A 12,570-nucleotide genomic window follows, 5' to 3' on the forward strand; every position below is an offset into this window, starting at 1 on the left:
CATGGCAAGCTAGTTTTCTATGCGTGCTACAATCACAAAAGAATTGTAAATGATTGATGCTTCTATTTAGCTCATTTTATGAAATCTTTTCTTTATATTTCTTCCTTGAAACAAGCTTTTGATTTTCTTATTAGCTTCCCCTTTTGGGTGCTTTGCCCCATGAGTTGATAACAAAGCTACGACTTCTAAATGCTTTGTTTTCAAGTATTACCACTTGATACATAAGCACTACAAGCATTTGATTAAAGGACTTCATTAAGCTCATTTTTCTTTTCTTTTCTTGACTCTCTAATCATTGATGCTCAGAGCCTTGAGCTTTGAGGGAGTGCTTTTGCACTTTGAGCCTAACCTTGACTTCTAAGTGTTTTGTTTTCAAGCATTTGGCTTGATACATAAACACCACAAGTACTTAACAAATGAATTGCCATTGGTACTCAGAGCCTTCAGCTTTCTCATTCTTTCCCTTTTTCTTTTCTTGCTTTAATTGTATTTGCTTCTTCAAGGTTTTCATGATTTCAAAAGATTTCACAAAATGTGCTAGATGAAAACTTCAATTAAATAAAATCCAATGCAATTGAGCAACAATTAATCATACTAGCTTTCCAATACTTGTATGCACATGCTAAACTCTTCTTTAATTCCTTGTTTTTTATGATCATGATACTTTATTGCTTTTGAATTCACAAAACTCAAGTTGGTAATCATAGTGGCACATCACCATGTTGTAATTTAGAAATCAAACTATGCCCTTTTCATACCACACATGCATCCAGAGAAGACAAAGACAATCATGCAGTTTATGGTGCTTGAAATAAATGAGAGGAAACGGAACTTTACAACCTTGTAGTTCATCTTCTCTATTGTTGTCATTTTCCTCCCATTCTCCTCCTTCCCATACCAAACTCGGAATGCTTGCTCATCCTCAAGCAACTATTAGAACCGTGGCTATAGGGCTAAGATGGATCATGAATGTCTTACACAATGGAATGTTAGTGGTGCATGTGTTTCAAGCAAGCAAAATTAAAGATAACAATCAAGGCATAAGAGACAGAGACATTATGATTGCATAGATAAGAAGGTGTGCACAATACATTGCATAAAAGATAAGTGGCACACCAAACTTAGTGTGACACTTTCACTTGGAATTAATGCAAGTATCTTGTAAGAATTGGAACCAAATTTTGTTGCCTAGCAACACCAAACTTAGAATGCAACCATATGTCAATTTATTTGAACTAAAACTAAACAAAAGAAACTGTTATATGTTAAATACAATCACCAAATGAAGAGTCTGTTATGAATAAGGATGTCTTGGTGATGTATTAACAAAAATAGTTAATGAAGGAAAGCATTAAAAATAATTAAATAAATGAAACAAAGAGAAAACAAAAATTATCCAACTAAGAAGAAAAATAACACTGTAAAAGGCAATATGATTATGCAGACAAGTGATGTTGCTGGATTCATTGCATAGAAAATTAAGTGGCACACCAAACTTAGAATCTTAGCGTGACACTTCATGTAGAATTGATGCAATCATCCAAACGGGATTGAAAATAATTTGTTGCAAGGCAACACCAAACTTAGAATGTGATCATATGCCAATTTATTGAAATTTAAACAAAGCAAGGAGAAGAAATGTACCTACTGTCTACCTGTTCTTTACTTTCTTCCTCTTCTTCCAATTTGTTAAGAGAAATGACTCCAAGAGGGGAGAAGTTTCAGTTATTGTCCCCTGTCTTGGTCTTCTTTCAACAAGCTTCCTTGTGAAATTGGCTTGATTGATCTTGCTTGCTGGATCAGGGGGAGGATTGTTTGCAGTTGACCTTCTCATGAATGTTGTCCTTGGTATCTTGGTCACAATCCTCTTCTTGGTGCTTTTGTCAATTGCCTTCACTTCTTTGAATCCAAGTCTTGGTTGCTGTGTGATTATTGGAGTTTTGTATTCATCCAGAGCCTTTTGAATCGGTGGTTCCATGAACTCTTCCTCACTTAAGTGTAAATTTTCTAGAATGACTTCCTCACTTTCTTGCTCCTCCACTCCTTTTTTTGCACTCAACATTTGCTTTAATAGCTCTTTCATGGAGGAGGTTTGTTAATCTTCCCAAGCTTTCTTCATCTCCTCTTCATACCTTTCAATCATGGATTCAAGTGTTGAGGCATTTTGGTCCAGGGAGGTTTGTGAGAGTTGTGAGTTGCCATGTGCTCTTGTCATCTCAAGTGCAGTTTCAGGTTCAAATACCTCCACCACCTCATTCTTCATTGAAGGTTTGCTTGATATAGGGGCCTCTTCATCTTGCTCTTCCACTTTATCCTTCACATCCATCAATTGGTCTTCATCCTTACTGTTTGATGGTTCTAAGTTTCCCCTTGTTTGTTCTGAGGGCCCATTCATCTTCTTGAAGACGATTTCTTTCCAGGATGGGGATTTTGTGTATCTTTCCACTAGTTTTCTATGTATTTCAATGGCTTGAAGGTAATCCTCATCTGTTGGTTCAAGAGATGAAGGTTGAGAATAATTTTGGTGACATGGATGTATTGTGGTGAAGTTGTGTTGAGGGGTGTGAAGTGAGTCGTGTGATTGATGGGATGACTTGTATGGATTTTGGGGGAAACTTTATGTTGAGGCATAATCAAGTGATAAAGATCTTTCAAATGAGAAACTGGGACGTGAGGGTGGATGCTCTTCCATTCTTTGGTGATGCTTCCATCCACCATGAGGATAATGATATGAATCATTTTGTGGTGGTGGTTGGTATCCCATATGATTTTCTTGCTCATCTTGTGTCTCTGAAGCAAATCTCTATGAATTGGAGTCCTCAGAATGTGTATTCTCTTGGTGATATTCCCAGCCACCATTAGAGATTGGTGATGGTGGGTAATATCCCGTAAAACGTGTTTGATCATAAGATGAGTTGAACTCCATGTGAATTTTGTAAAACACAACACCAAGGAAAATTGAAATTCATATCTCAGAGATGAATTTCTTAGTGAGGCAATAACTCAAACACCTTGGTTTCAACTTAGAACAGAGAACAAAAATAAAGAAAATGCTTGATCTAGACTTCTCACCCAGTTAATCATTGTTGATCTAAATCAATCCCCGGCAACGGCGCCAAAAACTTGATGTGCGGAAAACGATCCGACACAAAACTCACCGGCAAGTATACCGGGTCGCATCAAGTAGTAAAACTCACTTAGAGTGAGGTCGATCCCACAAGGATTGATGGATCAAGCAACTTTAGTGGGTGATTAGTTTAGTCAAGCTAACATTGAGTGATTTGAGTGACAATTGAAGCCAACAGAATGTAAATTTGCAGGAATTATAAAGTGCAGAAAGTAAAATTGCAAGTAACTTAAAGAACAAGAAAGTAAAATAGCTGAAACTTAAATTGCAAGAAAAGTAAATTGCATGAAAAGTAAAGGGGCTGGGGTGCTGGAAATTAAATAGAGCAATATATCAGAATTCAAAACTCTTGCAGCAAGCTTAAATTGCAGGAAAGTAAATTGGGAGCAATGTAAATAGAGAAGCAAAATTGCAGTGAATTAGAACTTCGAGTAATTGCAGAGGAATTTAAAATTGTGCAGGAAATGTAAATGAGATTTGCAGCAGGCTTAATGTAAATTGAATTGAGGAACCGAACAGAAAATGAAATGCAGCTCAATTGCAAAATCTAAATGAGAGGTTGAAGATCTCATGAAATCAATGAGACTAGAAAACAAGTCTAGATCTCAATTCCTTCCTTGATCCGCTAGCAAACAAGATGCAGGAAAATTAAAGATGAAAGCGATGAAACGAACTTTGATTCAAATCACAATTCACTTGAAAGTTTGCAGAAGAAGAAAACAGAGAGAATTCTCAAGGTGAGATTGAAACAGAATTTCTTCAATTCTCAACCCAAGATTCAAAACAAAAAGAAAAACTAAAGAGAGAGAGTTCTGTATTCCTAATGCTCCCTAGTGGAGCTCGCCCTCCCCAACAAATATGAAAATGATGCCTTATATAGGCTTTACAAAATGAAAATGAAAATAAAATTGAAATTAAAAACAAATTACAATTAAATGAAATTCCTATTTTATCTATCTCTTGTGCCTTTGAGTGATGATAATGGGCCTTGCGTGCTTTGGATTTGGGTTGAAGATGGCCTCTGTTGATTGCACTTGGAGTTGGAGAGAAACCCATTGTGAATCGGGACATAAAGCACAAAATCTTGAGTCAAAGTTTGAGGCAAACTTTTGCTCAAGCTTTTTATATCAGCCACCCCCTTTTGCTGATATCCACGTTTGAGCTAAAGTTTGAGGTCAAACTTTTAGCCAAACGTGGATCCCCTTGTGTGCATGTGTGGGGTGCTACTTTGTCCTCTTGTCAACGTTGCCAATTTCATGCCAACTATAGACTATTATATATGGTTGGAAAGCTCTGAATGTCATCTTTCTAACCCAATTGGAATCACCTCAATTGGACATCTACAACTCAAGTTATGCCCCTTTGAAGAGGACAAGGTCGCTGGCTTTGGTGTGCAGCGTTTGAGGTAGAGTTTGCCTCAAACGTGGTCGAAAACGCCAGTTCTGGAGGCTCAAACACATTGTTCACCCCATACTATTATACGTTGTTGGAAAGCCCTGAATGTCTACTTTCCAATGCCTTGGGAAGCACATCATTTGGAGCTCTACAGCTCGAGTTATACTCCGTCGAAGGTGCAGAGGTCAGTTGGCCTCACTGCAGGTTGCCACCATATTCGTTTATGCACATTTCGGGGCAGTTTTCTCCCTCAATTTTAGTGTCCACCATACAGTGCCATATATGCCTAGAAAGCTCTCGATTCCTACTTTCCATTGCTTTTTGAATCACCTCATTTGGAGCTCTGTAGCTCAAGTTATTCTTGTTGGATGTATACCCCTTGTATGCATGTGTGGTGCCAACGTTTGCCAAAAAGTTTGAGGCAAACGTTGGCTCAAACTTTTTCCTCCAGGATGTGTAAGTGTGGCGCCAACATTTGCCAAAAAGCTTGAGGCAAACGTTGGCGCAAGCTTTTCTCCTCCAGGGTGTGCAAGCTCCTCCAAAAGTTTGAGCTAAAGTTTGAGGCAAACTTTAGCTCAAGCTTTTTGTCCTCTCTTGCTCTTTGTTTTGAGCCACGCTTTTCTTCCTTTGGGCCACGCTTCTCTTCCTTGATTTGGTCATGGGTCACGCTTTTAGAAGCGTGGCCTAAGCCTCCAAAGTGTGCTCCAACTTTAAAGTGTGCCCAAAATTCCTCTTTTCTTCTTTTTAGCTTATTTTGTGCTCTTTTTGCTTCTTTTTCTTCTTATTTCCTACAAAGTTTATCAAATCAAAAGATCAAAGAAATATACCATTTAAGCACCAAAGAATGCAATATTTAAGCACTAATCATAAATTTCTTGTATGAAAAAGCATAGAAAAACATGACATGGTGACATGTCATCAGAAGCAAGCTATGGTTGTCTTGCAGGTCTTAGTCAGGCGGAATAAGAAATTCGTTCATTGTATGTTGATTGATTAAATGTCATAAATGTTGAAAGGGGTAAAACCAATTAGATTAGCTAAGAGGAATTATATACTGGGAATTGAGTTGAGAGTCAGAGTTGCTTTGTCTTTCTGGATTAACTCTGGTACTACTGCTCTCTTTGCTTGTGAATGATTTCTTCAATGGCAGGCTTTATGTGATTTACACTGGTTTGATCAGCTACCAATACTCCTCTGGATCTGAACCCCAGGTTTAGTGTGGATCCATCTCTACATGAGGGTGAAGTTCCTGCAAGCTATTCTCCTTAATGATCCTACTCAAAACGCCACAGACAAGGTCGGATCTTCCGAATCAGAGAATGCTGCTTCAATGGCTTCCAGCCTCTACCACAGAGACCCTAATCTCCCCGGAAATCGGCTGAACTGATGTCTCGAGAAGTCCCCAACAAAATCGTGGATTAGCCGTTTAAGAGATGTATATTCAAGCTGTTGGTCATCCTTGTTCGGTGAAAGACGCATTCTTACCCAAGTATACGCGGGTGGTTGTCAAGCACATTCATCTTAATGTGATAAATAGAGCTAATTGGTTAGATCATCCTATTCACCACAATGAAATACGAATATACATATTAGAATTAATCAAACATGGATCAAAGAGAAACTGTAGCACTTTTATTAATTCATAGGACTCAGTAGGGCTCCTCCGCTCAACCTAGGAGGTTTAGAAACACATACTGAGGTAAAAACAAAGCAAAAACGAAAATATGGTATCCGTTAACAAAAATATGGTAGCAAAAACGAAAATATTTCTGGAAAGCTCTGGAAGTCAGGTTTCTATAGCCGTTAAAAGCGCTTCATTTGGACTTCTGTAGCTCCAGAAACGCTCTTCCGAATACAGGCAAGTCAGACTTCTGCTCCAGCTCCTGAATTTCAGCCAGAAAATACCTGAAATTGTATAAAAACAAAAAACTCATAGTAGAATCCAAAAATTGGAATTTAACACTAAAACTAAAAGAACTGAAGATTGATGGTTTAGAGATTATAGTAAACTCTCGTTGCAAATATAGTTACTAAGCCAAGCAATCAACCTTTCTTACAAACATTTTGGTTGTCACAAGTAACAAACCCCTATAAAATTGATAACTGAAGTATTTAAACCTCGGGTCGTCTTCTCAAGGAACTGCAGGGAAGTATGTTCATATTATTGGTTATGAAGATTGTAAATCGAGGTTTTGAAGATGAGGAACAAGTAATTTAAATTGCAATTAAAATAAGTAAAAGACTGTAAAATAAATAAATAACTCTAAAACATACTTTTGGCAAGGTATGAGAAATTGAAAGTCCTATCCTAGTTATCCTCATCAATGATGATGAAAATTGAATCTTAATTCCACTTAGTTAACCTTTACTAGAGCAAGGGAAGGTCAAGTGACTAATTAGTTTGATCTTCAAATCCTAGTTAATTCCTAAAAAATATTGGGATTATTGAAGTTCAATCCAATTAGCAAAGATAATAATTATCGATCACGTTGAGTTTGATAACTTCTGAGTTACTGATTTCTTAACCAAGACCAAAAGGGAAAAAGTAAATCTACTCGAATAAAAATGTCTTCAAATTGGAAGCAACAGTAACATAAATAAAAGAGAGCAATAATAAACTGAAATACCTCAAATAACATTAATTCAAAGAATAATCTGTAACATAGAAGAATTCATAAACTAAATTGAGAAGATAAATAAAAAGGAATGTTGAACCTGATAGAAAGAGATAATCCTGAAAGCAAAAGAAATCCTAATTCTAAATCCTAAAAGAGAGAGGAGAGAACCTCTCCCTCAAAACTACATCTAATTCATCAATACTAACTAATTGGAGACTCCCTTTTGAATGGATGCATTCCCCCACTCCATAACCTCTGATCTGTGCCTTCTGGACTTGGATTTGGGCCAAAAAGGGCTTCCGAAATCACTGGGAGCGTTTTCTGTACTTTCTGGTGCGTGGCCTCTGTCACGCGTCCGCGTGGGTCACACGGTCGCGTCGTTTGGAGTTTTCCTTGTCACGCGGTTGCTTCAGTCATGCGTCCGCGTCATATGCGTGTCGCTTATGGCGCGCGATCGCGTCAATCATACGGTCGCGTCACTGCCAGTTTCTTCAAAAACTCCATTTTGTGCTTTCCTTCCATTTTTGTATGTTCCCTTTCCATCCTTTAAGTCATTCCTACCTTAGAAGATCTGAAACTACTCAACACACGAATCAAGGCATCGAATGGAAGTAAAGGGTAATTAAAATAATTATTTTTAAAGCATAGGAAACATGTTTTTCACATACATCACTTAATAAGGAAGGGAAAGTAAAACCATGCAATTAACATGAATAAGTGGGTGAAGGATTGAATAAATCACTCAAATTGAGCACAATACATATCATAAAATATGGGTTTATCAACCTCCCCACACTTAAAACAATAGCATGTCCTCATGCTAAATCCAAGAGAAAGAGTAAGGTAAGGTTAAAGTGGTCGAATCTCATGCAATGCAATCTATTCTAAATGCAACTACATAAATGAATCATGCAATTCTAATTTGTTATTCCCTTGTGTATAAAGCTTACATGTAGTGGAATTAATTCACATTCTCAAGGAATCTTATGTATATAGCTAAACCTTAGATAGTGATAAAGTACCTTTATAATTGAGATGGGAGAGAAAAACATTTTACAATTTTGCAAGACAATTAATAATTTAAGCAGAGATATATGTTGATGAGCTATTGAACCCTCACTGGATTTTGTGTTTACTCTCTAGTCACTCAGTGTTTATTGGGTTAATCACTCTATTCTTCTTTTTATCCTTACTTTCTATAACTTTGTTCTTCATCTAACCAATCAACAATTATAGAATATAGGCATACAAAAATCATGAGGTCTTTAATTAAGGTTGTAATGGAGCCAAGGTAAAGGTAAGGGTATATGTATAAGGCTAAGTGAGCTAATTAAGTGAATCCTTGATTAGTCTTAAGTCTCACCTAACATACATATTTTGTAAAGTAAAGCTTCTTTACCTATTTTCCCATATATTTCCCACTTTTTATGTTACATGCTCATATTTTAATTTTAATTTTTTATTTTTTTTTCATGTACATCGCTTTTTGCATTTGGGGAATTCTTTTGTATCCCCTTTATTCAAATACTGAAAAATACAAATTTTTAAATTTTTTTATTTTTTATTTTTTTTAATTTTTTTTTATGCACATGGTAATTAAATTATTTTGATTTCACATGAGCATGCTTCCCAAAACTTTAAAAATAAAAATTTTTATTCTTTTTAACTTTCTACCCTTTTGTTTCTATCATCCATGTTCCCATAAGATTCCCACACTTACACAATACACAATTTCTATCTTAAGCTAACCAAGGATTCAACTTGGGATTTTTATTTTGTTTTTCTGCTTAAGGCTAGTAATGTGGTTATAAAACAAGAGGGGATTTAAAGGCTCAAGGGGCTAACAAGGGTGATGTAAAAGGTAGGCTAATTTGGGAATAGTGAGCTAGAATCAAACAATGGCCTCAATCACTTTCTTGGTATGTATCTATATTCTATAATCGGACATATAGATTAAAACAAAGTAAAGAACACCAGAATAAATAAGAAGGGCGGAACACACAGGAATAAAATATTATGGTTTAAATGTAACCATGCAATTAAGCTCAAAACTCACAGGCTGTGTGTTCTCTAACTCAAAATCATATATCAGTTATATATGTCAAGCAAGTAAAAATTAAGAGTTCCCATTATTCTTAATGTAAATCTTAAGGTGGCTTTAAAGTTCTAGTGTTTCTCCTTGATGAAATGTTGTTAACTAACTAACATGTAACGCTATATATACAAGGTGTGGGTTGTTTTTATTCTGTTAAAGTCTCTAGTTTACTTTCTTTTTATATTTTTAATTTAAACTAAGTTATCTTATGCTAAAAAGGGTAAACTATATTAATTAATCCACATTTTCTATAACTAATAAGTTAGAATTGCAACTAAACTAAATGGCTAAAATATGAACTAAAGTGCAACATGCAGAAATATAGAAAAAATACATGAAAATAGCAATGTATAAGTACTGAGAAAATAAAAATAATAATAAAGAGAAAAATACAGAAAATAATAAAGTAAAAAGAGTCTGTAGTGGTTCACCAAAAAATATATGCCAGAGATGGCAACCTCCCCACACTTAATATGAAGCATCGTCCCTGATTCTCACTCAAGCAGGGTGTGAAGGGGTGTCATCACTAGAAGGATGGGTAGCTGGAGTCTCTGTGGTGGTGGTCTGAGGATCTGCCTGCTGCAGAGGAGGTGCTGACTGAATAGGAACCTCTGGGTCTGCAGCCTGAATCTGATGCGGGGCCTCCTGCTGGGGCGCAGCCTGCTCCGTGCCTGCCTGCGCAGCCTCTCTCTGTGGATGGGTCTCCGCCTCGTGATCATCCGCTTCCTCCTCAGATGGCTCTGATGGGGTGTCAGGCTCGGAGGGGATGTCACTGCCAGAACGGATCATCAGCTTCAGGTGCTCATAGCGTCGCTTGCTGCGACGCTCAGATCTCTCGTATCGCCGCCGGTTGCGGCGTTCCATCAGGTCTAGCTGCTGAAACAGGCGGTGCACTAAGTGATAAACTGGCTCTGAGGCAGCTGGAGGTGCATTGGTGTTAGCAGGGGTAGCTGTAGAGGAAGAGGGGCCGGCAGATGGTTTGGCTGTCTCATCAGTAGGAGTGAGGAATAGAGGTCTGTAGCCCAAAGCCAAAAAGTTCCTACTGTGAGGGATAATTTTCTTGCATTCTGCAGCAGGTGGCTTCTCATCAGCATCCTCTCAAGGCACGTCAGCTCGACGGCCAAGCTGTGTAATCAGATATGGAAAGGGGAGAGTGCCTCGGACGTGGACCCTGCCCATGTAGTACCGAAGGAAGCGTGGCAGGTACAGGTCCTTACCCTCCATCACACACCATAGAAGGGTGATCATAGCGGCAGGTAGCTCCGTCTCGTGAGTACTCGGCATAATAAAGTTGCTTAAGATCTGATGCCATAGCCGAGCCTCATCGTTCAAGTATGCCCGCTTGATTCCCTTAGGCATGGTGGTGTTCTGACCCATGACCCATGGAACAGTCAGGTCAAGGGCTATCCTTGCCTTGACGGCATCCCAGTCAAACTTCATGAAGCGCATGTCCTCCTCAGCCTTCTGAAAACCATCTGGCTGATCGGATTTAGGCAGGAGCTTCAGAACATCCTCTATGGCCTCTTCAGTGACCAGTATCTGCTTCCCTCTTAGGTGTACTGCATCTAGGGAAGTTTTGAAGTAATTGCAGTAAAATTCCCTTACCAAAGATGCATTGACCTCAATCAGGTTTCTATCCAGGAAGAACCAGCCTCTTTGTTTAATCTGATCAGAGGTGTATTGCTGGAGTTCTTCTGGGATCTTCAGAGTTCTCTCCAGGTACAGGTTCCTGGAGGTTGCAAACACCGGATACTTCAGCTCACAGTATCAGTTTGCAAACTTAATGGGATCAGTAACAGGGAGTAGCTGGTCAGCCTTCTACTGCGGGGTAAAGTGTTTCTTCCACCAGGAGTCATCATGCATGATGTCCAGGATGGACATGGAGGATTCTCCTCTTTTCCGTTCGCCAGTTGTTGCCTTTCCTTTTCCTTTTCTTTGGGTTTCAGACATCCTGAAAAACAGAAAACCAGGATATAATAAAAACAGGAAAACAAGTATGCAAATCACAAAATAAGCATATAGTGGCAAAGGAGCAGTGGAGTAATGAAAATGAGTTAAGTAAATGTGCATTAAGGATTGAATAGGAGTTAAAAGTCCGAGAAGAAAAATTAACAATCCAAAATATATTAGAAATCATGTTAATTAGGAAAAATTATCATCATGCCTTGGTTAGAAGGTTAAAGAGAATAGTGAGAAACCAGAAGAGATGTTTTGAAAGGTTAGGTTGGTTAGGAATGAAAGAAAGAGTTTAGGAAGTTAAAATTAGTGAATTAGTAAAAAGTGGGTTAGAGTAAGTGGCATGATGATCATTTTCTAAGTAACAAGCATTCTCAATTTGAAGCTACAGTTAACTCATATCCAAACAAGGGAATCAGGTTGATGATGAATAAAAAATTGGAAGCTAAACATCAAAAATGCAGATTATGAACCAGGAAATCAAAAAGAATAAGAAAGCTTGCCTTGGTATTCATGAATTGGTTTGGTAAAAGCAGAGTGATAAATCACTATTTTATGGTTTATCTTGTGCTCAATTGAGTGGTTTTTATCAACTCTTTACCCACTTATTCATACTATTTGCATGGTTTTACATTTGCCTTCCTAATTATGTGCTTTGATTGAAAACATGCTTCTTTGGCCTTAAGTTCCCTATGTTTAATCCTCTCTTATTACCATTAGATGCCTTGATATGTGTGTTAAGTGATTTCAGAGATTACAGGGCAGGAATGGCTCAGAGGATGGAAAGGAAGCATGCAAAAGTGGAAGGAATACAAGAAGTTGGAGAAATTGCTAAGCTTTCCAGCCTGACCTCTTCACACTCAAACGGCTATAACTTTAGCTACAGAGGTCCAAATGACGCGGTTCTAGTTGCGTTGGAAAGCTAACGTCCGTGGCTTCGATTTGATATACAATATGCCATAGTTTCCCTGATGATAGGCGACGCGACTGCGTGCTCCATGCTAACGTCCAAATGATTGCTTTCTTTTATTTATTATATAAATAATTTGAATTTTTCCCTTTTGGCTTTGGTTGAGTCATTGGAGATACTTGAGTTATCAAACTCATTGTTGACTGAAAATTAGAATTCTTCAAGAATTAATTCGAGTTCCAATAATTCTAGCCTTTCCCAAAGAAAGACTAGGACCTGAGGAATAAAAATTAATTCATCCACTTAACTTACCTTTATATTTAGAGGTTAACAAAGTGGGAGAAAAATTCAATTCTCATTACAATTGATAAGGATAACCAGGATAGAACTTCCAATTCTTCATACCTTGCCACCAGATTTTATTATTGTTAATTTATTTTACTTGTTATTTAAATATACCTGTGCCCAT

The sequence above is a fragment of the Arachis ipaensis genome, chromosome B1, assembly GCF_059453495.1.
Source record: "Arachis ipaensis isolate K30076 ecotype BB chromosome B1, ASM5945349v1, whole genome shotgun sequence".
NCBI classification, from domain to species: domain Eukaryota; kingdom Viridiplantae; phylum Streptophyta; class Magnoliopsida; order Fabales; family Fabaceae; genus Arachis; species Arachis ipaensis.